This window comes from Chiloscyllium punctatum, chromosome 25 (assembly GCF_047496795.1).
Source record: "Chiloscyllium punctatum isolate Juve2018m chromosome 25, sChiPun1.3, whole genome shotgun sequence".
NCBI lineage: Eukaryota > Metazoa > Chordata > Chondrichthyes > Orectolobiformes > Hemiscylliidae > Chiloscyllium > Chiloscyllium punctatum.
Genome location: NC_092763.1, coordinates 63,448,909 through 63,474,133, shown reverse-complemented (window position 1 = coordinate 63,474,133; position 25,225 = coordinate 63,448,909). Strand labels below are relative to the sequence as shown.

Sequence of the window (25,225 nt, the reverse complement as noted above, 5' to 3'; positions counted from 1 at the left end):
TATGAAGATGTGGGTGTACTTTAAGAGAGTTAAAAGCAGCAGAACTACCAGACACAGCTCCAAGTCTACTCAAAGGTAACAATGTAACACTGGGTTGACCAACTCGATTAGTTTGTTGCTTGCAGACAAAAACAAATTAAATTTCGGCCAATCAGTTTAAATTATACCCGAAACATATCAAACTCCAATCAAGTTTCAGCTGAGTATATTGACAATCTTGAGGGTCAATGACACAATCCGATGCTCTGGTGTATAAGACTGGGGAAAATTAAATAGTTGAGAGGAGAACTCCCATGATCAAGTATGTACACAGACTGCCTAAAAAATAGCTCTTTTAAAAGGGCACCTTTTCAATCAATAACCTGTAAAGCAGAAATTCCTAACCAGAAGAAAAGAAGACACAGGAAGATCAAAAGACAAGAACCAAAAGCTTAGGTAAAAACAATGACTGCAGATGCTGAAAACCAAATACTGGATTCGTGGTGCTGGAAGAGCACAGCAGTTCAGGCAGCATCCAACGAGCAGCGAAATCGACGTTTCGGGCAAAAGCCCTTCATCAGGAATAAAGGCAGTGAGCCTGAAGCATGGAGAGATAAGCTAGAGGAGAGTGGGGGTGGGGAGAGAGTAGCATAGAGTACAATGGGTGAGTGGGGGAGGAGATGAAGGTGATAGATCAAGGAGGAGAGGGTGGAGTGGATAGGTGGAAAAGAAGATAGGCAGGTCGGACAAGTCCGGACAAGTCAAGCTGTCTAGTTTTGAAATACGAAGTGTTGTTTTGTAAATCTTAATTGGAAGTTTTATCAGACTAGTATTATAGAAGGGAAGGTAAAAGATAGGTTAGTGAAAGAAATTGTAAATAGTGGTTAGTTAATTATTCTCTGTTATACTTTAAGAAAGAAAGTTGTTCATTTTTACTTTAAGTAGCTCTTGGCCACTAAATATTTATAGATTACGGCACAGGATAAATCTTTTCTGTGTTGCTGGTTTAAAGTTAAGCAGGAGAGTTTACTTCATGTCGTAACAGTTGTCTTGACCTCAAAGTAATCCCATCACGACTTTTTGGGTTGCTCAAGCAACATGGCAAATTCCCAATTAATGCTCTTTAATATTTCTAACCATTTGTGAACAGTTCACATGCCTCAGGGATCTTACCAAACATGCCTTACAAACTAACCATTTGGAAAACTCGACATGGAAACCCAAGTAAGGTCTTTGTGAGTTCAACTCATCAGATCTCATGTTGGAATCTGGCACCAACATCTCAGGGATGTTCCATGGGTATCAGCCACATGTGCTCATGCCCATTGGGATCCAATGGTACACCTCTGATCCACTTACAGGACACTTCATTACAAATGCTTCATAATCTCAAGACTCACTACTACTGCATGCCTTGTCATTTAGCATAGACACAAAACCTATAAGCTCACCAAAGTTAGCAGCAGGCCTCAGTCAAGAAAAGGGGGAGATCCTTCACTCAGGGGATCCCAGCATTGTCAGTCAAGTGTGCCATCTGAAAGCAGTCCAGGCTGAGTCAGGATTCTCTGCAGACAACAGGTGAAGAACTGAACGTCAGGCAGCACACCACTTGTTTTGGCTCTATCTGCTCCACTGTGGGCTGTTTTGTTCCTGGAATGAGAGAGAGGCAGGTATTACAGAAGACGAAATTCAGTAGCACAGCTGTTGTCATCAATGGTAAAGTTTCCCAAGTGAGTGTGTCGGCAGTGCAGAGGACATGCAAAGATACTGGTGTCGCAGTGTCAGGTAGGTGAAGGTGAATGGGAAGGCATTGCATGTGTTCATGATCATGGTGGAGCATGAGATTATGGAAGGTGGGTGAACTGGCAGCTATGGAGTGAGCATGAGGTATCAGATATAAATGCACAGATTCTTGATCAGGAGGGGAAGCAAGGCTTATGGGAAAAGGGCTGGAAAGTGGATGTGGAGAATGTCAGATCAGCCATGATCCTATTCAATGGTGGAACAGACATGAGGGGTTAAACAGTCTAGTACTATTCCTATTTCTTATGGTCTTAGTGTCATTTACTCTGTTGGAATGTGAAGGATATTGAATTTCTTCCTTCTATGCTGGGTACTCCTCCAGATAGCTGAGACAGCTTTAATATGGGTGGTAATCTCAGATCAGACTGGAATGATCTGGTCTCTACTGCTGGTCCTGGGGGAAACGGAAGTCCTGTCTGGGCACCAACCCATCTGGCTGGATTCTTCCTGTCTGTCCAGCACATGGCTATTGTCAGGAATTGTACAGGGCAGCTCTGGACTGACAGTGCTTGTCCATGAGCACAATGGCCTTTTAAATATGGCACTGGTGCCAGGGATGTTAGTCAATTCTGGGATCTCCAGTGAGTAGCAGCTGTGGAAATATAGTGTAATTCTCACCGTGAGGTCTCAAGCAGCAATTAAAGTAATGAGTTTGGTAAGATATAATGAGAAAACTTGCTCAATCATACTACGAGAATTTGTCTACCAAATTCAATGCAATTCACACAGTACAAAAATGACATACTCTGCCTAACTTTTTTTTGTATGGTTACTTTTTACACATCATCAGCATTGACCTTTGCTGTTTTCCTTTTTTTCCCTCTGGATTATTCCTCCTGTCTTTTATGTGGATATTTCCTGATACTCCTTCTATAGTCTGTGCCAGAGCTGAGTTGGTCACTTGCTGCCAACATCTGTTATCATCATAATGGGTCCTAGGGGAGGTTGCTTGGTTAAGGTCAACAGAGACTACTGCAAATCAGGTTGTTGATAACTTTGGCTTTTGTTAAACATTCTTCTAACTATTTATAGGACAAGGCTTAGCACTATGGATAATTCCAAACCATTTCTCTGTAGAGTGAGTTGTCCAGTGAGCTGATATGTCAATGATGATGTAGACTGATTATTTACATATTTAACATTAACTACTCTGCATGCACAACCTATCAGATAAATGTCATCATTGTCATTGGTGTCCCTTGCAGACCTCCACTCTCACGTTGAGGCCATAGGTGACTGTACAGACTCATATGGCTACTGCAAGCTCTGTTATACTTGGGGCAGGTGGTTGTCATGGGAACAGGTGGGTGGTGCATTGCTATGGCAGCACGCTCCTTTCCCTGCTTTTGCTGTCTCCATTTATCCCAAAGGCAAGTCTTGAGGTATTCAGTGCCTTTCCGGATGCTCCACCTCCACTTTGGATGGTCTTGGGCCAGTGATTCCCAGGTGTCTGTGAGAATGGGAGACTTCGCCAGTGAGGCCTCAAGGGTATCACTGAAAAGCTTTCTCTGTCCACTTTGGACTCCCCTGCCATTTTGGAGCTGGGAGTAGAGCTTTTGCTTGGAGAGTCCTGCGTCGGTCATGTGGATGCTGTGCCCAACCCATTGCAGCAGATCAAGGGTGGTCAGTGCCTGAATGTTGGGAATGTTGGCTTGTTCGAGGACAGAGCTGAAAATGTGTTGCTGGAAAAGCACAGCAGGTCAGGCAGCATCCAAGGAGCAGGAGAATCGACGTTTCGGGCATGAGGACACTCAATTTGAAGGGGGAAATCTAGGGAATTGTTTCATTGTGGTCAGGTTGTGGCCTGAGAGTTTAAGAATATTTGTGTACAATTCGGTTTTGCCCTGGAGAATGGTAATTTTTCAATGGAAATAAAATATTTTATATTTGATTTATTGCTTTTGACTGGTCTTAGTTCAGTATCTCCAACCTTGTCATCATATCTCATTTGTCCCATTTTGCTCTGGTTCAATCTCTGCAATATTTCTGTTGTGAACATATAGTGTAATTCTTAATTACAGCTCTTTATGTGTGCCATGGATAAATAAAAGGACATAGCAACTTATGATGAGAGCATCAAGCAACATAACACACAGTATAATATCACGGTGTGTTTATGTTTTGATTGGCTTTCCCTCAAAAGGACTTGAGTAAAGTGCAAGCTTTTGAATTGTAACAGTGTTTAATGCTACCTGTTTCCTTGATGCCATAAATCTGCTCTGATTGTATATGTACTTAGTCAGAAGTAAATTGAAGTTGCAAAGAGAAAATTGTCTTTGCTTTTGCAGCTACTTCTAAATTCCTGGATTGTCTTCTTTGAAGAGGAAACACTATCAAGATCAGAAAGAACAGGAAATTGTTGTTTTGTTTTAAGTTTTAATTTAAGAGAGATAGAGTATTAGATGTTCTTTGGTAGGTTTATTGGTGATTTGTTGGCATCTTATGAAAGTGACATTTAAGTTAATCATGTATTTGGCATGCACTTTTAAATTTGATAAGACCATACTGGAACAGATGGGTCCTGTTACACAACATTATACTACAGTATTTGAAGGTGAATTGTATTCCCTTTTGGAGCAGAAGGTGTTTAGGGGATCATTAAATGATATGCATTGACATAAGAGCATAGCCTAGGCTGAGCATCTTGCTGTCATTTTGTATTAGGCAATTTAAATAAATCAAATGATAAAGTTAAATGATAAAGCCAGGGCAATGATTGCTTTCTGAGTTATATTTCAACATAGGTCTAGAGGATAAGAACTTAAGCCAGAAAATGATTGAAAATGCAGGAATGATACACCTGGTTAATGCACTTGCATCATATTTCTTTGTATTTTTTTAACGTAACTAATTATTTTAAACAGGTTCATATGTCCATAAAATATAGAGGGAATTTGACAAAATTGTGTTCAACAATTAGACATTATTGACAGTATGAATTTGTAGGACACACAAGCAATGTTATCATAAATAATCAATTGATTTTTCTCAAATTACCTAAGCATGCATTAAATGATGAAACTTGCCAATTTCACTAGAATTATTTTTAATAGCAGCATTAATGATAAAACAAAACACTATTTTGACCAAATTTAATCTTCCAATTATAGGATTCAAAAAAGCCAAATTATGAATTCCGACAGAAAAAAATTGGAATTCTTTCTGGCTTGAAATATGGCCACTCAAGATTTATACTACTTTGGAACTGATCAACCCCACTGTTGGATTGATATAAATGTAGGTGCATTTGAAAAGGTTTTACAGCTGTCACCTTTTCTTAAAGCAAACAAATCAAAAGTAACAAAGGAAAAACAAAGATTTTGAATGGTAACACAATCAATTGAACGTATTCTTTCTCAGACCTTTCTGTTCATTTTTAAGGAACTTATGTGAACAATTCCTAAGATACATTGGGCAGAATTGAATGCCCTCCCCAAAGGCGAATTTGGAGAAGGAGTCCCTCGATATCTGGTACCCTGTGGCTCATTGAGAGGTCGAGCATTGGAAAGGCAGATGAAAGCCACACCCTCCCCCTTGTTGCCAACTCCCCTTCCTACCTTGTGGCCCCATGGCAAAGCTTGCTGCCCGCAATAACAGATCTGGTCTCTACTTGACTGATATTTCAACTCCAGGGTCTATAATCCTGAAGAAGATATATCACAGACACACCAGCACTTAATTTGGCATGTCTTCTTCAAAGAAGAAATACATGTCTCCTAAAAGAGAAGAGAACTGCATGGGAAAAGATCCGCCAACCCACGATAGGCCCACAAAAGCAAAATTAGCCAAACTGTACCGAAAAATACCCAGAATTCCCAAGCGGGCTCACAAGCCAAATCAGACAGCCCATGCAGACAAATGAATACACTTTAAGCTCACTAACAATGGCAGAGGCACCACAGATATCTCAAAGTCCCAAGGGTAGTTTCACAACCCAGCAATACCAAAGCCACACAAACAGCAGGTCAAACAGACAGGCACCAGCAAGGAACAGGACAATGGAAACACCTCACCATTTCAGAGGAGACATTCATACTTACCTGTGAAGAGGAATGGAACCATCGATACTGTCAGGATGTTGTATTGTGTGATGGAATAGGACATTCATCCGATAACTGGTTTCCAATTAGCATCCTTGTAACTAGACTACTCCATTTCCAGATACATTGTAGTTTCCCCATTTCTTAATTAACCTTATTGTGCAGCATTATTATAAAACTGGTCTCATCCTCAGCTCTGGGAAGAGAAATTCTGATCTACCTGCACAGACTGTCAGTTCTGTGTAGCCTAGACAGTTTCTCTTCCAGCAATATCGCTTGCAACAAACTGTTTGTCAATTTCACTTTGAGCTGTGTTTTCGTGATCTCTAATCTATTGGGCAAATTTCTCCGACACCTTTACTCCCACAAGAGGATTTAAGACCATGTTCTCTTTTGAAAACTGCTTGACAAAATTACTAAAATGTGAAAAGTTCAATATCAATAAATATACAACCTTTTTCCATGTTTAGATTTATGCTGCTTTGGAACTGGATCAATCCAGGGTATCTTACAACCAGACAAGGAGGAGAACTTTCATCCACTGACACTAGAGTCCTGACTAGCTTCCACAACTGGAAGGACACTTTTCTAAAGGGCTCACACTTGCCTTTTCTTGGGCTACTATGATTTGGGACCATTTCACACATTGGCCAAATCATTAGCAGGCCTTTCCAACATTTGCCAATATATCCTGTCGGATAACTCAAATATCCATACTACTGATGTTTTCACCCAGTTCTCCCAAAGAAAAATTATGTTTCTTTTTGTTAAATGCTGTTATATACAGTGTCCTCTTCTTGTGTTTCTTAAACCATTGCAGGTGCTGATGTTGGCTGAAGCAATTCTCCTGAGTATTCCAACCAACATCAAAATTCAAAGTATTATGGCTCCTTAATGACTGCCGAAAAGCCTTCAAGGGTTTCCTGGATTTGAATAATTGTCAATCGCATTCAAATATGACCAACCTTTCTCCATTTAACTGAGCAAATGTTTGTCTTTGTTTGAAGCTAGCTTGGCTTTCCTCTCTAGAGTTGCTGACAACCAACTAAAACTAAAAATATGTGTGTCAAGTATGGCTGGCTGATGTATTGTGACTGGTTCTAAGATTGTTTCTTGAAATCCAAACAATAAGTATATATCCCTGCAACTTCCAGCCACACTGTAATTTTCACTTCCTACCACTGCTTCTCCATGTTTATCCAGGTGCATATATTTATGATAATATGGCAATGATGATGTCCGAACAGCACTCCTCAGATGAGCTCCACATTCACTTCAGTGCCTTTGAACATTTTCCCACATTGAAAAACCAACCTCCATTGTCTCAGAATAAGGAGGGTGGGTGCAATTAAAGAATGAGATAGGAGGAATTTCTTCTCTCAGAGGTTTGAGAGTCTTCCGAACTCCTTGCCACAGAGACTCATGGGTGCAGAGACCTTATGGTATATTTAAGGCTCAGATAGATAGATCTTTGATCAGTTGGGGAATCAAGTGTTATGTGGAAAATGCAGGAAAGTGGATGGGAAAATTGTTGGATCAGTCATGATCCTATTGAATGGTGGAGCAGGCGAGGGGCCGAGCAGCCTACTCCGGTTCCTAGTTCTTATGAATCTTTGTTATGGATCCAAAATCCCTCGGCATTAATGCAAACAACTGCTCTCTTAATTGTTTTTTTTGGAGAGGGAGTTAATGGTAGTATTCTGTACTTCATTAAATTGGATATATATCTGATTTAACTAGTTAATACAGTGAAATCATTCTCCATATAATTTTTTTGCAATGACTTCACTATGATATTTGTCAGGACCTGCTGTATTTTTAGTAGAAGAAATAATAATTTCAAGGTACATATGGTGAATTTTACAGCTTTGAAGCTGAATGGGACTGGCAATGGTGCATTAACCTTTAATTGCACCCACTTGTGATCTGGCAGCTTTCGGTGGGCAGTAATTTAAAGTACGTTATTTTGTCTACTTTTACACTGAACATTACGTGAGGATGAGGTAAAGAAAAAGGAAAGAACATTGGAAAAGTCACAAGGATTTAACATGAACAATGACCACTGTATTGCTTATCTTTCAAACCTGAAGCAGTTCTACCATTGTGGAGCTGACCTGTGATTAGAATCTGTTAAGAATAATTGAAGTGAATAAGCAACCTTTTGTTGCAGAATTTCAAAGCCAAACAGTTGGCAGTTCTGCAGATGATGTCATGTGGCAAATTGTGCTGAAGTTTGTTATTTTACAGGGAGACCCCACCCCCCACCCCACACACACACACACACACACACACACACACACACACAAAACCCTTTCTTTTATTCACAGCAATAATAATCAAAGGGCACTTAGTATCCATCCAAACATTATTCGTACATTTTGAACTTTACTATGACTAAGGGCAAAGTCAGTAGAAGATAATAAAACATAGTGATTAAAAAGGTGATGGGGTATAGCACAGAGCTGATTTTGCATTTGTCTGATATGCACTCTTCCACTACCACCAACCTCATCAAAATAGTCAATGGGCCAACATTTATAGGAGTTTACTATGGCTGGTGTGACTCCAAGTCCTACTGGCCCCCAGAAGGAAAGTTGGGGCAAGCTGACTGCCTTAGAACAAGTCGTCCCACCAAAATGAAACACTATGGGTGGGGTCAAGATTAGAGAGTAGTGCTGGAAAAGCAGAGCAGGTCAGCCAGCACCTGAGGAGCAAGAAAATCGACGTTTCGGGCAAAAGCCCTTCATCGGGAAAGCCCTTTCATAGGTGGGGTCAGTTAGTGCAGAGTGGGATCTCTGCCCCTCAGTTGGAGGAACTCTGACTCTCTGGAGCTGCCAACAATCTGATTTTGAATGCTAGCACCAGAGCTTGGTAGTGAATGCTGCTAGTACTGTAACCATTCACCAGACAAAGGCCTCAATGGATCCTGGACCCAGGTAAATAAGGAGCTTTGGATAGGGAGAGTTTAGTGACCTTAGTGGGGGTAGAGGGGATAGCGAGGGTGGGTTTTAAGGCCCATGCAGTGAAGAAGGAAGAGGGGTACTACCGGTTGGGGAATTTCACCCAGAGCATCCTCCAATGTTAATAACCCACATTTCATTTCCTGCAGTTGCAGAAACTTGTAAGAAAAAGGGGTTGCCGACTCTCGCCTGCCTGCTCATGCCAACTTTAATGATGATTTGGGCAGGACAATATTGTGGTCAATCGAGCCTTTTAAAAGCTCAAGTAACAGGTTCATTGTAACAGGAGAGAGTGAAGACTACAGATGCTGGAGATCAGAGTCGAAGAGCTTATGCTCAAAACATTGACTCTCCTGCTCCTCGGATGCTGCCTGACCAGCTGTGCTTTTCCAGCACCATACTCTTCGACTTCATTATAACAATTTGATGGAGGGCTGTCACTCACTTCTGGATTATCAGGATGAGCTCAGGGTGGGTGGGTAGGTGGTAGGCTGTGCACCATCTCCATCTCAACAAAATATACCAGGGATGTAATATCCAACCCAATATTGCAACTGTGGGTCAGTTCAGAAAGGTAATCATATACAACTTAATTCAAAACTTTATGCTCACATGATTATAATTATTTTGGAATAACAGGCCAAGCACACTGCAGCAAACTAGGATCTATTTTGGTTGGGAGCTTAGCAACTTCAACAAACCTTTCCAGCATGAACTGAAATTGACACAATGCCATTGCAAATGAATTAAGGAATCTTTAAAACTTCTACACAGTACTCAATGCAATTTTCCCTTCTTTGAAGGTCCTGGAAGGAAAAACACAGCTTCTTCTCACTGCCTCACACAGTTAAGTTTCACCCCAGGACCACTGTGCTCAGTTATTTCACTAATTAAGCCCAGGTGAGAATATCCATGGGTTACTTTCTCAATTGTCCACCAATTTAAACTCCTTAAAGAGGCAATTAATGGCCACTTAAGAACCTCAAATCAAGTGGTGCAGTGGTAGTGTCCCTCCCCCTGAACAGTAAGGGTCTGGGTTCAATTCCCACCTTATCCAGAGGCATGCAATAGTAACATCATCTGAACAGATTGATGCAAAATCTAGTTTAAATTTTAAAAAAAAACCTCAATTCACCACTTTCTTACCTTTTTCGTAAATGAGAAAGATCACTAGGCTCCTGACTGGGAAACCAGGGTGATTTGACAGCTAGACTGAGGAGGGACTTTCAATTGCCCCAAATGGGGGTCAATTAAAAGCACAAAAAAGGAACATAGGGCAGGCTTCTGAAAGCCATCCCACTGTTCTTGCATGCTCAACCACACCTTGAGGAAAGAGTGTAATAGTCATTGACTTTCTCACCATTGATTCCTCAAGGAAATAGGCCCAGATCTCTGACTGGCCGACAGCTTCTAACACACGGGACACAGGATCATGCTGTGATTCTAGAGAAACTTGACTCCACTCATCTGTGAGCTTTTAATGAATATTCTTGGCAGTTAGACTGGCATGTTAGGTACCATATTTTAATATAAATTGGAAAATACCACTTCAATTTACAATTTTGTTTAATGTGAGAAAATGATTATTAAGGCAAGCTAAGAATAGCAGTGTCCTTCAAGGATATTAATGAACCAGCTGGCTATCTCTTGACAATCAATAATGGTTTCATAGTCATCATTAGATTCTTACTTTCAATTGAATTTTGATATTATCATCTACCATAGCAGGGCTTGAACCAAGGTCCCCAGAGCATCTAGATCTCTGGATAAAGACCTTAGCAGCCATACCACTAAGTCATTGTTTCCCCTCAGTTGTTGCTGACATGTTAATGATAGTGGTCTAATAGTCAACCACTCATCAAGGATTGATGAACTCAGTTTATTTAAAACAGTATAACACATTACAAGTTTATAAAATGATGAGAGGCATGAATAGGAAAATAGACAAAGTTTTATCCTTGGGGTAGGGGAGTTCAGAACTAGAGGGTATATGTTTAGGGTGAGAGGGGAAAGATATAAAAGGGACCTAATGGGCAACGTTTTCACACAGAGGGTGGTACGTGTATGGAATGAGCTGCCAGAGGAAGGGGTGGAGGCTGGTACAATTGCAACATTTTAAAAGCACCTCGATGGGTATATGAATAGAAAAAGGGTTTGGAGGGATATGGGCTGGGTGCTGGCAGGTGGGACTAGATTAGGTTGGGATACCTGATCAGCCTGGACCAAAGGGTCTGTTTCTTTGCTGTTCATCTTAGATTACTTACAGTGTGGAAACAGGCCCTTCGGAACAGGACTAGCGCTTCCAAATGAACCTGTTGGACCATAACTTGGTGTTGTGTGATTTTCAATGTTGTCCACATCAGTCCAACACCACACCTCCTCATCACTGTAAACTAGGCAGAGGTATCCCCAAAGACTTCACCATCTCAAAGGTATGCTCAAGTTTAGATTTAGCCTGAGTGAATTGCTCAGACTTTCCCTTTTGAACTTCATTTTTATCTTCACAGTACAAAGCTGTGGTTTTAAATCCACTAATTCAGAAGAAGTGGAAGTGTCTTTTTCTCTCAGTCAGTTCTGCAAATGTTTCTTGAAAAGTCTGCTGCAACTTCTGTTGGGTCTCTGATGTTTGACTGATTCAATTGATTGTGACTAGTGTGAGGTCATGATATACTTGTTTACATGTGACTACTGGTCTAGCAGCATCTACAATGTTGAAAATGTTTGACGTTCATGTAAATTGATTGGATTTGCATTTGCTATAACTTTCCATGTCTGTGGGTATATATTTTTTCAGAATTCACAATTGGCTCTGTATTAACCTTAGCCAATAATAAATAATTTTCTGTTTTCTGAAGACAGATAATTTGAATTGTTGCAGATATTTTGGATGTTTGCAATGACAGTGATATTTTCCATGAGACTGACCACGTGAATTCCCACTACTCTTTGTCAGATGCTGGTTTGTCAATCACATCATTCATACACCTCTAATGGTCTTTGTTGTAACTTGAAATTACTCTTTGTGTGCAGTTTGTTTGGGCCAGTGCACAGCTCCTTGTTGCTGCATCAGCAACTGCTCTAGTGCACTAACTAAGCCAATGACCTTTCTGGTATACATTGCAAAATTGATTGAAAGCTGGGCATTTCCTAGATGTATGAAGATGGCCACACTTTCCACATTTCATGCTCTGATCAAGGAGTCTAATGGTTGAACCAAATGTCAACTTTGTTCTGAGGACCCGAAGCTTCATCGACCTCCAAAAAATTGCTCTGTACTTGTGTTCATCCTTCAGTAACTCTTCAAGGCTTCAGCGTGTGTGACAAATCTTTCTGGAAAGCTTCCATCAGAGTGGATGTGATCACTAACTTAATAATTCCATTTGCTAGCTCCCAAACTGAAAAATCACAGTATGAGTCTTTTTTTCTGCATCTGTTCGTAAAGTGGTCTATTGATTTTGTAGGTTTCTCTCTAAATGACATGAACCTTAGTCAGTAAGCACAAGAGTTTAATCTGACTCTGAAACAGTACTCTAACGTGTTCCATCTCCTTTGGGGATCTTTTAACTCTCTGACTGCTAATCCTGACATGTTAAATCTGTGTTGATCTTTATTCCCAATAGCTAAGTAAATCTTAACAGCTTGCCTTTTTCTTTGAACACGCCCAAATCTAGAAGTCATAACTTTGAGCACTGTTTAAATATTTTAAGTTCTGTTAGGAAATTTGCTGTGCCCCAACTTATACTCGGAAATTTTGTGGGCATTCTAACAATATGCCTTTGACCTTGCTTGCTATCCATCTGACACATACAATAATCATTTACCTTTCTCGGGTGAGTTACACTGGCCTCTTGATGGGGCATACCAAGAAGCTGTGTTTCACGAGTAGATTAACTTGCTTGCTGACTGTTTAACTGCTTGCTGACTCTTGACCCCATTGGTACAAATGTTTCCCAATGCTGTTCACCATGTCAGATCATGATAATAGTCTAATAATCAACCCCATGTCAAGGATTGATTAACTCCAGTTTAATATTGGGAAGGCCCAAGTGTCTGTACTCAGCTCCTGACACAATCTCTTCTCTCTTGCCATCAATTCCATCCCCAATTCCGCATCACTGTCTGAGACTGAACCAGACTGGTCTCAAGCTGGTGAAAGTGAGAACTGCAGATGCTCGAGATCAGAGTCAAGATTAGAGTGGTGCTGGAAAAGCACAGCAGATCAGGCAGTGTCTGAGGAACAGAAAAATCAACATTTTGGGGAAAAGCCCTTCATCAGGATTCCTCTGATGCTGCCTGACCTGCTGTGCTTTTCCAGCACCACTCTAATCCAGACTGGTCTCAAAGCTCAGCATCCTCTCTGACCCAGAAATGAGCTCGGGAAAAATTTCTGGCTGTAACAGCTGCTCTTTTTTTGAGGTATTTTAGGTGTTGGAGGTGATTTCTCGAATTCCAGGAGCAGCAATTACTTTTTATATGCTGCTACATTGTTTTTGACTTTTTCGTTCTCCAAAGTTCCAAAACAACAGCAGTTTTAAAAGGGAGAAGAACAGACAAAGGAAGCACATGGTAAGGTCAGTGCAAGAGAGAGAGAGAGAGAGAGAGAGAGAGAGAGAGAGAGAGAAAAAGAAACCCACACTGCTCCCTGACACAGCAGTGAACCTGCGCAGTTACTGCCTTTGCTGTTTGAAGTCATGTATTGCTGGACATCGGAGTGCGTCAGAGAAAATTAACAGTGAAATTCTCAACTAATCTTGGAGGAATCTGTATGGGAGAGGTCACAGCAAAGAAACAGAGGTGGATATTTAAGCGTGGACTTACAGTAAGTCTACAGTAGTGAGTAGCGTGGGTTCTTTCTTGGTTATATGTTTTATTGAGATATGTCTCTTGATTAAACTTAAAACATAAGCCATAAATATTAATTTAACCTGGAGTAGAGTTTTGAAGAGGAATAAGACGGTGCTATTTTTTGGGTCTGTAGATTGTGAAGGAGCAAAAATGGCCTTTCATAGAGTGATATGCTTTTCTTGTCAGATGTCGGCGTTTAGGGAGAGTTTGCGGGTTACTGAGGATTATATCTGCAATAAACGCTGTTGGTTGCGTATCCTATCATATTGAACGGATCGGTTGGTGAGACAGCTAGAGGCATTGAGGAATTTACAAGAGCAAGGGGATTTGATGGATGGCAGTCATAGGAAGGGGGAAAAGTTGCAGATACAGTCACATGGATGGGTTAACTCCAGGAAAGGTAAGAGGAGGTAGGCAGGTAGTGCAGGAGTCTTCTGTGGCTATCCCCATTTCAAACAAGTATGCTGTTTTGGAAAATGTAGGGGGTGATGGATTCTCCAAGGAACGTAGCACAAACAGTCAAGTTTCTGGTATTGAAACTGGCTCTAATGCAATGAAGGGTATGTCATTGAGAGATCAATTGTATTAGGGGACTCTCTAGTCTGAGGCACAGATAGACGTTTCTGTGGCCAGCAGCGATAAAGCAGAATGGTGTGTTGCTTCCCTGGTGCTAGGATCAAGGATGTCTCAGAGAGGGTGCAGAATGTTCTCTGGGGGGAGAGGGGCCAGCAAGAGGTCATTGTACACATTGGAACCAACAATATAGGAAGGGAAAACTTTGAGATTCTGAAGGGAAATTACAGAGAGTTAGGCAGGAATTTAAAAAGGAGGTCCTCGAGAGTAGTAATATCTGGATTATTCCCGGTGCTATGAGCTAGTGAGGGCAGGAATGGGAGGATAGAGCAGATGAACTCATGGCTGAGGAGCTGGTGTATGGGAGAATGATTTACATTTTTGGATCATTGGACTCAATTTTGGGACGGAATTAACCTGTACGAGAAGGACGGATTACACCTAACTTGGAAGGGGACTAATATACTGACAGGGAGATTTGCTAGAGCTCCTCAGGAGGATTTAAACGAGTAAGGTGGGGGAGGTGTAATCCAGGGAGATAGTGAGGACAGAGATCAATCTGAGACTGGTCCAGTTGAGAACAAAGGTGAGTCAAACAGTTGGGGCAGACAGGGACAAAGCAGAGAACAAGTTAGGACAGATAAATTGAACTGCATTTATTTCAATGCAAGGGGCCTAACAGAGAAGGCGGATGAATACAGGGCATGGTTAGGAACATTGGACTGGGATATCATAGCAAATACAGATACATGGCTCAAGAATGTACAGGACTGGCAGCTTAATGTTCCAGGATACAAATGCTACAAGAAAGATAGAAAGGGAGGCAAGAGAGGAGGAGGAGTGGCATTTGTGATAAGGGATAGCAGTACAACTGCACTGAGGGAGGCTTTTCCTGGAAATACAACCAGGGAGGTTATTTGGTTGGAACTGAGAAATGAGAAAGCAATGATCACCTTAATGGGATTGTATTATAGACCCCATAATAGTCAGAGGGAAATTGAGAAAGAAATTTGTAAGGAGATCTCAGTTATCTGTAAGAATAATAGGGTAGTTATGGTAGGGGATTTTAACCTTCCAAACATCAACTGGGACTGCCATAGTGTTAAGGGTTTAGATGGAGGGGAATTTGTCAAGTGTGTACAAGATTATTTTCTGAATCAGTGTGTGGGTGTACCTACTAGAGAAGGTGCAAAACTTTATCTATTCTTGGGAAATAAGGCAGGGCAGGTGACTGAGGTGTCAGTGGGGGAGCACTTTGGGGCCAGTGACCATAATTCTATTAGTTTTAAAATAATGATGGAAAAGGACAGACCAGATCTAAAAGTTGAAGTTCTAAATTGGAGAAAGGCCAATTTAGGGAAGAACTTCCAAAAGTTGATTGGGGGCAAATGTTTGCAGGTAAAGGGATGGCTGGAAAATGGGATGCCTTCAGAAATGAGACAAAGAGAGTCCAGAGAATGTATATTACAGTTAGGGTGAAATGGATGGCTGGTAAGTATAGGGAATATTGGATGAATAAATAAATTGAGGTTTTGGTTAAGAAAAAGAAGGAAGCATATGTAAAGTATAGATAGCATATATTGAGTGAATCCTTAGAAGAGTATAGAGGCAGTAGGAGTATACTTTAGAGGGAAATCAGGAGGGCAAAAAGGGGACATGAAATAGCTTTGGCAAATAGAGTTAAGGAGAATCCAAAGGATTTTTACAAATACATTAAGGACAAAAGGATAACTAGGGAGGGAATACGGCCCCTCAAATTTTCAGCAAGGCAGCCTTTTTGTGGAGCCGCAGGAGATCGGGGAGATAGAAACAAATATTTTGCATCAGTGTTTACTGTGGAAAAGGATATGGAAGATATAGAGTGTAGGGAAATAGATGGTGACATCTTGCAAAATGTCCATATTACAGAGGAGGAAGTGCTGGATGTCTTGAAACCCGTGAAGGTGGATAAATCCCCAGGACGTGATCAGGTATACCTTAGAACTCTGTGGGAGGCTAGAGAAGTGATTGCTGGGCTTCTTACTGAAATATTTGTACCGTCAATAGTCACAGGTGAGGTGCCGGAAGACTGGAGGCTGGCTAATGTGGTGCCACTGATTCCTGAAGAAGGGCTTATGCCCAAAAAGTCGATTCTCCTGCTCCTTGGATGCCGCCTGACCTGCTGTGCTTTTCCAGCAACACATATTTCAGCTCTAATGCGGTTCCACTGTTTAAGAAAGGTGGTAAGGACAAGCCAGGGAACTATAGACCAGTGACCCTGATGGCAGTGATGGGCAAGTTGTTGGAGAGAATCCTGAGGGATAGGATGTATATGTATTTGGAAAGGCAAGGACTGATTAGGGATATTCAATGTGGCTTTGTGCGTGGGAAATCAAGTCTCACAATCTTGATTGAGTTTTTTTAAGAAGTAACAAAGAGGATTGATGAGGGCAGAGCGGTAGATGTGACCAATGCGGACTTCAGGAAGGCATTCAACAAGGTTCCCCATGGGAGACTGGTTAGTAAGGTTAGATTTCACGGAATACAGGGAGAACTAGCCATTTGGATACAGAACTGGCTCAAAGGTAGAAGACAGAGGGTGGTGTTGGAGGCCTGTGATCAGTAGAGTGCCACAAGGATCGGTGCTGGGTCCAGTACTTTTTCGTCATTTACATAAATGATTTGGATGTGAGCATAAGAGGTACAGTTAGTAAGTTTGCAGATGACACCAAAATTGGAGGTGTAGAGGACAGTGAAGAAGGTTACCTCAGATTACCTCAGATTGATCAGATGTGCCAATGGGCAGAGAAGTGGCAGATGGAGTTTAATTCAGATAAATGCAAGGTGCTGCATTTTGGGAAAGCAAATCTTTGCAGGACTTATACGCTTAATGGTAAGATCCTAGGGAGTGTTGCTGAACAAAGAGACATTGGAGTGTAGGTTCATAGCTCCTTGAAAGTGGAGTCGCAGGTAGATAGGATAGTGAAGAAGACATTTGATATGCTTTCCTTTATTGGTCAGAGTATTGAGTACTGGAGTTGGGATGTCATGTTGTGGCTGTACAGGACACTAGTTAGGCCACTGTTGTAATATTGCGTGCAATTCTGGTCTCCTTCCTATCAGAATGATGTTGTGATATTTGAAAGAGTTCAGAAAAGATTTACAAGGATGTTGCCTGAGTTGGAGGATTTGAGCTATAGGGAGAGGCTGAACAGGCTGGGGCTGTTTTCCCTGGAATGCTGGAGGCTGAGGGGTGATCTTATAGAGGTTTATAAAATCATGAGGGACATAGATAGGATAAATAGACATTTATCGGGTCAGGTAGTCTAGAACTAGAGGGCATATGTTTAGAGTGAGATGGGAAAGTTATAAAGATATAAAAGGGACCTAACAAGCAACTTTTTCATGCAGAGGGTGGTATGTGTCTGGAATGAGCTGCCAGAGGAAGTGGTGGAGGCTGGTGCAATTGCAATATTTAGAAGGCATTTGGATGGGTATATGAATAGGAAGAGTTGGGAGGGATATGGGTTGGGTGCTGGCAGGTGGGGCTAGATTGGGTCGGAACATCTGGTTGGCATGGACGGGTTGGACCAAAGGGTCTGTTTCCGTGCTGTACATCTCTATGACTCTATAATCCCCCCATAGCCCTTCCATCAACAAGATCACCTACATCCACTTCACTGTATTATCCACCTCCAGTCCTGCCTCACCTTATCCGCTGCTAAAATCCTTATCTATACAGTTGGCTTCAGCTTCAATCATTCAAAATCTCTCCTTATCAGGTTCTTATCTTCCACCTTCTATGAACCCATGCTTATCCAAAATTCTAGTGCTAGTATCCAAACTTGTCCCAAGTCCTTTTTACCTCCCCATGTCATAGAGTGATAGTCATATGACATAGAGTACACCCTTCGGTCCAACTTGCCCATGCCATCCAGTTATCCCAACCCAATCTAGTCCCACCTGCCAGCACCCGGTCCATATCCCTCCAAACCCTTCCTATACATATACCCTTGCTTGCTGACCTATGTTTGTTCCTGGTTCATAAATCCCTCAATTATAAAAACAGATCACTAAAAGACAATTTTTTTTTCAAAACTACATCTAAAAGCACAAGCCTTTTTGTTGTATGGCAATACCGGCTTATTACACTGTTCGAGCTGCTGCTCATTATGAAGGTTGCAGCCATCATTCTTTTCAAGTATGCCAAACTACAGGGCACAGCTTGGTCTAGTTTCAGAGAGAAAAACTACCACTGCACACCACTCCTAAGGTTTACTGCATCAATACAGTAGAGCTGTGTTATCAGATGCAATTCATTGTGTCATTGGGGAATGGTGGAAAGATGTTCAGCATCTCCACCAAACATAATTCTGTAATCACATGATGTCTATGTTTGTGAGAGTACTTAATAGAGTCCTGCACAATGATAAAGCCTTCATAATTTTTCGATTTGTGGACCTAATTCTAAAACACTAACTCCAAAGTGGAGGGTGAATCAAAATCCTCATTGGATCAGCCCTGACTTGGCTAAATTTGTTTAGGCCCTCCACCTGTAACCAGTGGAATTACTGGTGCAGAAGCCAAGATACACATTTAACTCTAGGATATCTTCTAAGTAACCTGTGAAGAGAAGTTACCATATACCTCTGGAGCAGGTGGGACCTGAATCTGGGCCTCTTGGTCCAGAGTTAGGGTTATTACCACTGCACCATGAGCGCTGTTCCCCACACACACACATTCCATTCTATTCTATCACCTGGTGGCAAATGAAGTTTAGGAAAGTAATTTTGCTTTAAAGTTGATAAGCACCATTATGTTTTCTCAATGTTACTTAACTTCAAAAACAAGAACAGAAATTGCTGGAAAAGCTCAGCAGGTCTAGCAGCAATCTGTGGAGAGAAATCAGAGTTAATGTTTTGGGTCCAGCCTAGATATCATCAGTCCTGAGGAAGAGTCACTGGACTCGAAACGGTAACTCTGATTTCACTCCACAGATGCTGCCAGGTCTGCTGAGCTTTTCCAGCAATATTTGTTTTTGTTTCTGATTTCCAGCATCCGCCGTTCTTTCACTTGCGATTTAACTTGACACTATTTTAGAAACATATTCAGCAGCCACAGTCTCAAGTCATGGTTGGAGTGGCAGGATCTTGTCACACCTATCAAAATGACTAGAATGACTTTAAAAAAGTAGTGGTGGAGACTGAATTAAGAATAACACGGAGGAGTCAGGAAGAATCCTGCCTATCATCCATTTTCTTTGCTGGCTGATTTGCTCATGTCCAATGGTGGGTGGAGTCGGTCAGAATGGAAAGAGAAAGGGTCAGGATTTAAAATGTATTTTGAAGGGTGCAGAAAGTGGGCATGTCTATAAACACCACATAGTCTTAGTAAAATACACAGCCATACAGGGAGATCCCCAGACTGTTGGGGCAGCTACCTGATTATCTATTCAGTCTGCTGCACTCTCCATTTTTAAATGCTTGCTCACCTGCCTCTTTTCTTTCAAACAGTTGAACATCCAGTGCAGGAGCCTCACTGAATACATGCTGTGGTCCTGAACAGTCTTGTCAAGAACTCATAACAGCTGCAGTCTTTGTGTTCATAGGTGCCTGAATGCGAGAGGGATCATTTTCACAATTTCAAACGGTCTCTTATTTCACAAGTTGGCTTCCATCCCCTTTTAAATGCTGGCAGTATTATGACAAAATATTTTTCTCTGTTGCTTATTTTGGGGATTCTGATACAAGGGAGAGTAGAAGAGGACTGATTTGGAAGTGCCAGGCACTGACTGAGATTGTTACAGTGGAGACCCAGAGCAGGCTCAAAAGGGATCCGTTTCAAAGATTAAAAATGCAATCCTCACAAGGAATTAACAAAACAACTGGTCCCACAGATTTCCTTTCAAATTTACATTCCAGCTAAAAATTGGGAAAAGATACCATTAGTATTGAAAAGCAAGGAACAAAAAAAAATAATCTCCTTCAGAGCCACAAGGTCGGAGAGTAGGCGTCAGCTGCAGACACTATAGATGGCACATGGGAGTCTTGATAGAGTGAGGAGAGCCTGATGAGAATTGAGTTTCAGCCTCTGCACACCATGGGTGAGTATGTTTGAATTCTAATACAGCAAATAATTGTATAGGTGTGTGCAACAAGTATGCTTTTAAAACAACTACAGACTAAAGACACAGTCCTTAGCAAAACACATTTCATTTCAGTTTCATTAAGGGCCCAATTTGAGTCCCTTCTTATTTAAAGAGTATGCAGCTTATAGTGATAAAACCTAGGTACACACACACATATATATATATATAAAAGAAACTACCTCAGCCTGTGGTGATTTAATAGAAGCTGTGCCTTTTAGACAGATTCTTCCATCCTCCTTCATGCTGTATAATGATTCAGAGGCTGTGGGATCAAAGAGTTGAAATCATAACACAAATCAAAATAAGAGAGAAATTCAAAGCCTTGAAAATGTAATGATTAGAAACAAGGCAGCCAAACCTGAACTACTGTCCAGAAAGAGCTTTGAAAAAACAGTGCTTCTTTAAAAAAAATCCCCTTCCCCATTAACCAAATCAACAACAGCTGTCGGCTCTAATTTTATATTGTAAGGGAGTTCAGTAACAATACATGATTATCTATTTAAACATACAAGCACACTAACAAAGACACAATAATTGTGTCACGGAACATTTAACTCATGATTAAACCTCTCCCTGTGTATTCTTGTCAAACACTTACTTCACCCCTCACTTTCTTTATTACTCAGGAACATCTGGCAGCCAGCTTTTACATGTTGCCTAAGTTTTCTTCTAAAGAAACAAAAAAAAATTGATAGTATGAACTTGCCAGCTGGTTGACATTACATCACACCTGAAGTAATTGGAGCACGATGGTTTAAGTGCTGCTTCACTTTTTCTTTTGACCAGCACAAGCCACTCCAGATTTGGCTTTTACTAACCCACTTTGAAAATTCAAAGTCCTGCAAAGTAGGATAACTCAAGATAGAATACTTCAGCCTGACAAATTATTCAGCAGTCTTTGCTGAATTCTACGTGTAATCGAATAGGCGAATATGCATTAAGGCAGGGCAGAATCAGGAAACATGTCCAAGTGTTATATGATGTCATGACCATCCATTAGAATAAATCCTGCTGTATTATTTTTACTAAGACAAGGTTACAGGCATTTAACATAATTCCTCCCCACACAGCAAATTGAAGAAAATAATTTAATGACCTACGTGTCATTTTTATCACGTTGAAATGTCTCAATTGCTGTACAACTAGTAACATTGGAAGGTCAGTGACTGTTGTCATTTAGTCAATAACAACAAATTAGTTCTAAAGCACCACAGATGCTACCAGACCTGCTGAGTTCTCCAGCAATTTCTGTTTTTGCTTTCCCCCTTTTATATGCAATTACCCATGTGATAAGTGATAATATTCTACTAGCTTTCCTCATTACTTTTTGTACTAATTTTTGCAATTCATGCACGAGAACATCCAGATCCCTCTGCATCTCAGAGCTCCACAATCTATCACTATTTAGATAACATACTTTGTTTTCAAAGTTCCTGCCAAAATAGACAATTTCGCATTTTCCCAAATTATGCTCTATTTGCTGTTGCTTTGCTCACTTTAGCTATCTATATCATCTAGTATCTTCCTTATGACCTTGTCAGAACTCACCTTCCTGCCTATCTCTGTGTTGACATGGAGGAGCCAGTGTTGGTCTGAGATGGACAAAGTTAAAAATCACCAGGTTATAGTCCAACAGGTTTATTTGGAAGCACTAGCTTTTGGAGCGCTGCTCCTTCAATCAACTTTTGAAGGAGCACCGGGGTTGTGTGATTTTTAACTTTATCTTTGTGTTGTCAGCAAATTTGGTAACCATACCTTCTGTCCCTTCATCTGTGTAATTTATCTAAATTTTGAACAGGTGACTACCCATATGAGTGTCTGCTCCCTATGGCACACAACATCCTGCCAAACTGAAAAGATCAGTTATGCTAACTCTCTGCTTCCTCTTAAGTAGCCAATTTTTTATTTGTACCAATATGCTATCCTCCCTACACCATGAGCTTTTACTTTTCACAATATCCTTTCATGTGGTACACTATCACATGCCTTCTAGAGATCGGAGAACCATACATTCACCAGTTCTGCTTTATCCACAGCACATTACCTCCTCAAGAGCTCCAAGCGATTGGTCAAACATGATTTCTCTTTCACAAAACCTGATTACTGTGCCTGATTACCTTGAATTTATCAAAGAGCTCTACAATATCATCTTAAATTATGTCTTCTAATGTTTCTTTTGTGACAGATGTCAAAACTAATTGGCCTATGTTTCCTGCTTTCCGTCTCTCTCCCTTTTAAGTTTGCCATCTTCTTAATGTAACCATCGCCAAATGAAGGGAGTTTGGAAAAGTTAAAACCAATGCTGCAACTTTCTCATTAATTTTCTCACTTACTTAAGCCCAAGATGAAGTCGATTGGGACATGGCCATTTATCAGCTTCTGCTCCAACAATTTACTCATTAACATTTCTCTGGTGATTGTGATTTTCCTGAATTTCTGTTTCCCTTCCATTTCCTGATTTCTCATTGCTTCAGGCATGTTACCTCTATCCTCCATGGTGAAAACTGATCAATTCATCCAATTTATTTTCCATTATTAGTTCTCCGGTCTGACTTTCTTTGGATCTGCATTCACTTTCCTTATTTAAATATTTGTAGGAATTCTTACGACCTGTTTTTATGAGCTAAATTTTACCAAAAGTCAGCGTGTCAAATTTGCCTTAGTTCATGGACGATTTCTGTCTGTAAAATCCTAGCAGGTTTTCTCAAGCTATCTTCCAAAACTCACCATGTCACCTTTGCACATTACCCATATGGTGCTCTGCTCAGACACATTCTCCTATTCACTACATGCAGATGTACTCACCATTGCTGGGACCTCCCAAGATTCCTGCCACTGGCACCATCTTTAAAGACCAGCCATACACCTGGCCAGGTACCAGCTACTGCCTTGCAGAATTGACGCTCCGCTCTGCTGACATGCTGCTGGATGGGAGGTTGTATGTGGTTGCTGCCCATGTAGCAGACCCTGGAATGTTGCTGACTGATGGAGGTCTGGAGGAGCAAGCACAAAGTCACCAAGTTCTCTCTTTGGACTTTCCTGTCAGGAATTGTCTGGTTTCCCTGAAGCAGCTGGAAGACTGGGAAGCTGCACATCAATGAGGCAAGATGACATGATAATAGGAGTTATTGCATGCAAATCAGCCTTTCACCACGAACTTCAGAGTCCCAACTTGCCATTAAACACTTAGTTGAAAAATGGGTATTTTTGCTATCGACAGCAGAACGTTCTTTGCTGGCCTTTTGATGTGATATTCCCAAATTTCTCACCAGTTCCCACATTGTTTAAAGGCTGGGACAAATCTGCCTTTTATTTCTGGCTAGCTTTTTCTAGTACTCCAATTTTTCTGTTTTTATTTACTTTTGGTCATTCTCTTTTATCATATTTTGTCCAATCTTCAGATCAGCCCGTGTCTTTGTACAATTAAATACTTTTTCCTTTAACTTTCAGACTACCCTTAACATTTCCTGTTAACCACGACGATGGGTCAGTCCTTTGGAATTTTTCTTACACTTCAGAATATAGCTATTATGAGTGTTTTAAAATATCCCCCAAAATGACTGCCACTGCATCTCTATTGACTCATCCTTTAAGCTAATTTGATAATTTGGCACCTATCACCTCATACTGACTGTGCTGAGCCTCCTTCTTTGTCCTGCGTTTGTTTGTGCACACATGGACCATGACAACTGATCCTCACACTCCCATTGTAAGTCGCTTTCTAGTCCTGAGCAGATCTCCTGAACGGTGGCATCGAACAGGCAATGCAGTCATCTGGGCTCATGGTTTTGTTGCAGAGAACAATGCAAATACCCCTCCCTGTGCTGTCTCCTATAGCTATTATATTTTTTTAGATTACATTACAGTGTGGAAACAAGTCCACACCGACCCGCCGAAGCGCAACCCACCCATACCCCTACATTTACCCCTTACCTAATACAATGGGCAATTTAGCATGGCCAATTCACCCGAACTGCACATCTTTGGACTGTGAGAGGAAACCGGAGCACCCGCAGGAAACCCACGCAGACACGGGGCCAACGTGCAAACTCCACACAGTCAGTCGCCTGAGGCAGGAATTGAACCCGGGTCTCTGGCGCTGTGAGGCACCAGTGCTAACCACTGTGCCACCGTGTCACCTATTTCTTCTTAGTCCCTTCTTTTGAATGGCTTCCTGTACCATAGTACCATGGTCAATTAGCTCACCACCCCGTGCAGGCCTCATTCACATCCAGAAAAGCCAAAAGAACCTCAAACCAATTGGACGATTTCAAAGGCTGAGGCTCCAAAGCTGCTGCTCTCTGAATCCCTTAACGCATCTTGCTCTCAGTCAAGCTCTCCTGACCATGTGCACGAACTAAATCAGATGAACAACTCTAAGAATGATGCACAGGAACATAAATTGCTGGAAAAGCTCAGCAGGTCAGGCAGGCAGAATGTGTGAAGAGAAATCAGAGTTACTATTTATAATCCAGTAACACTCCCTCAGAACCCAGACCCAAAACATTAACTCTGATTTCTCTTCATGGATGCTGCCAGACCTGCTGAGCTTTTCCAGCAATTTCTGTTTTTGTTTTTGCTTTACAGCAATCCACAGTTTTTTTTGTTTCTAAGAATCACGTACCTTCCTCTGCAGTAAGTGTAGGGGAGATTGCAGTGACAGAATGGAGTTCTGAACGCATGACAATGTTTAACACGGAATTGATCACAACAGCATAAACTATTATCTTACAAGGTGGAAGGCTACCACCACATACATTATTTAACAGAATGAGAGACACCCTCTACACTCACAGCTACCCAGACCCCTTCTTCCCAAATTGGTGGGTCTGAACATATGGCAGCAAAAACATACCAACATTTTCTCTCTCATTACTTTGTCACTGTTTGGTGAAACA

At 41.2% G+C, this 25,225-nt stretch overlaps 1 long non-coding RNA gene across 1 annotated transcript in view; it reads right to left on the bottom strand.

The window, feature by feature from the left end:
* The window catches only part of LOC140495670 (uncharacterized), a 328,864-nt gene extending 308,272 nt beyond the window's left edge, over positions 1-20,592 (bottom strand). The window contains exons 1-2 of the long non-coding RNA XR_011964070.1: positions 20,507-20,592; positions 1,431-1,629 (exon numbers count right to left, since the gene is read on the bottom strand). This is a non-coding gene — a long non-coding RNA (uncharacterized lncRNA). The remainder of the gene's footprint in view (positions 1-1,430; positions 1,630-20,506) is intronic.
* Between the last annotated feature and the right edge of the window lie 4,633 nt (positions 20,593-25,225).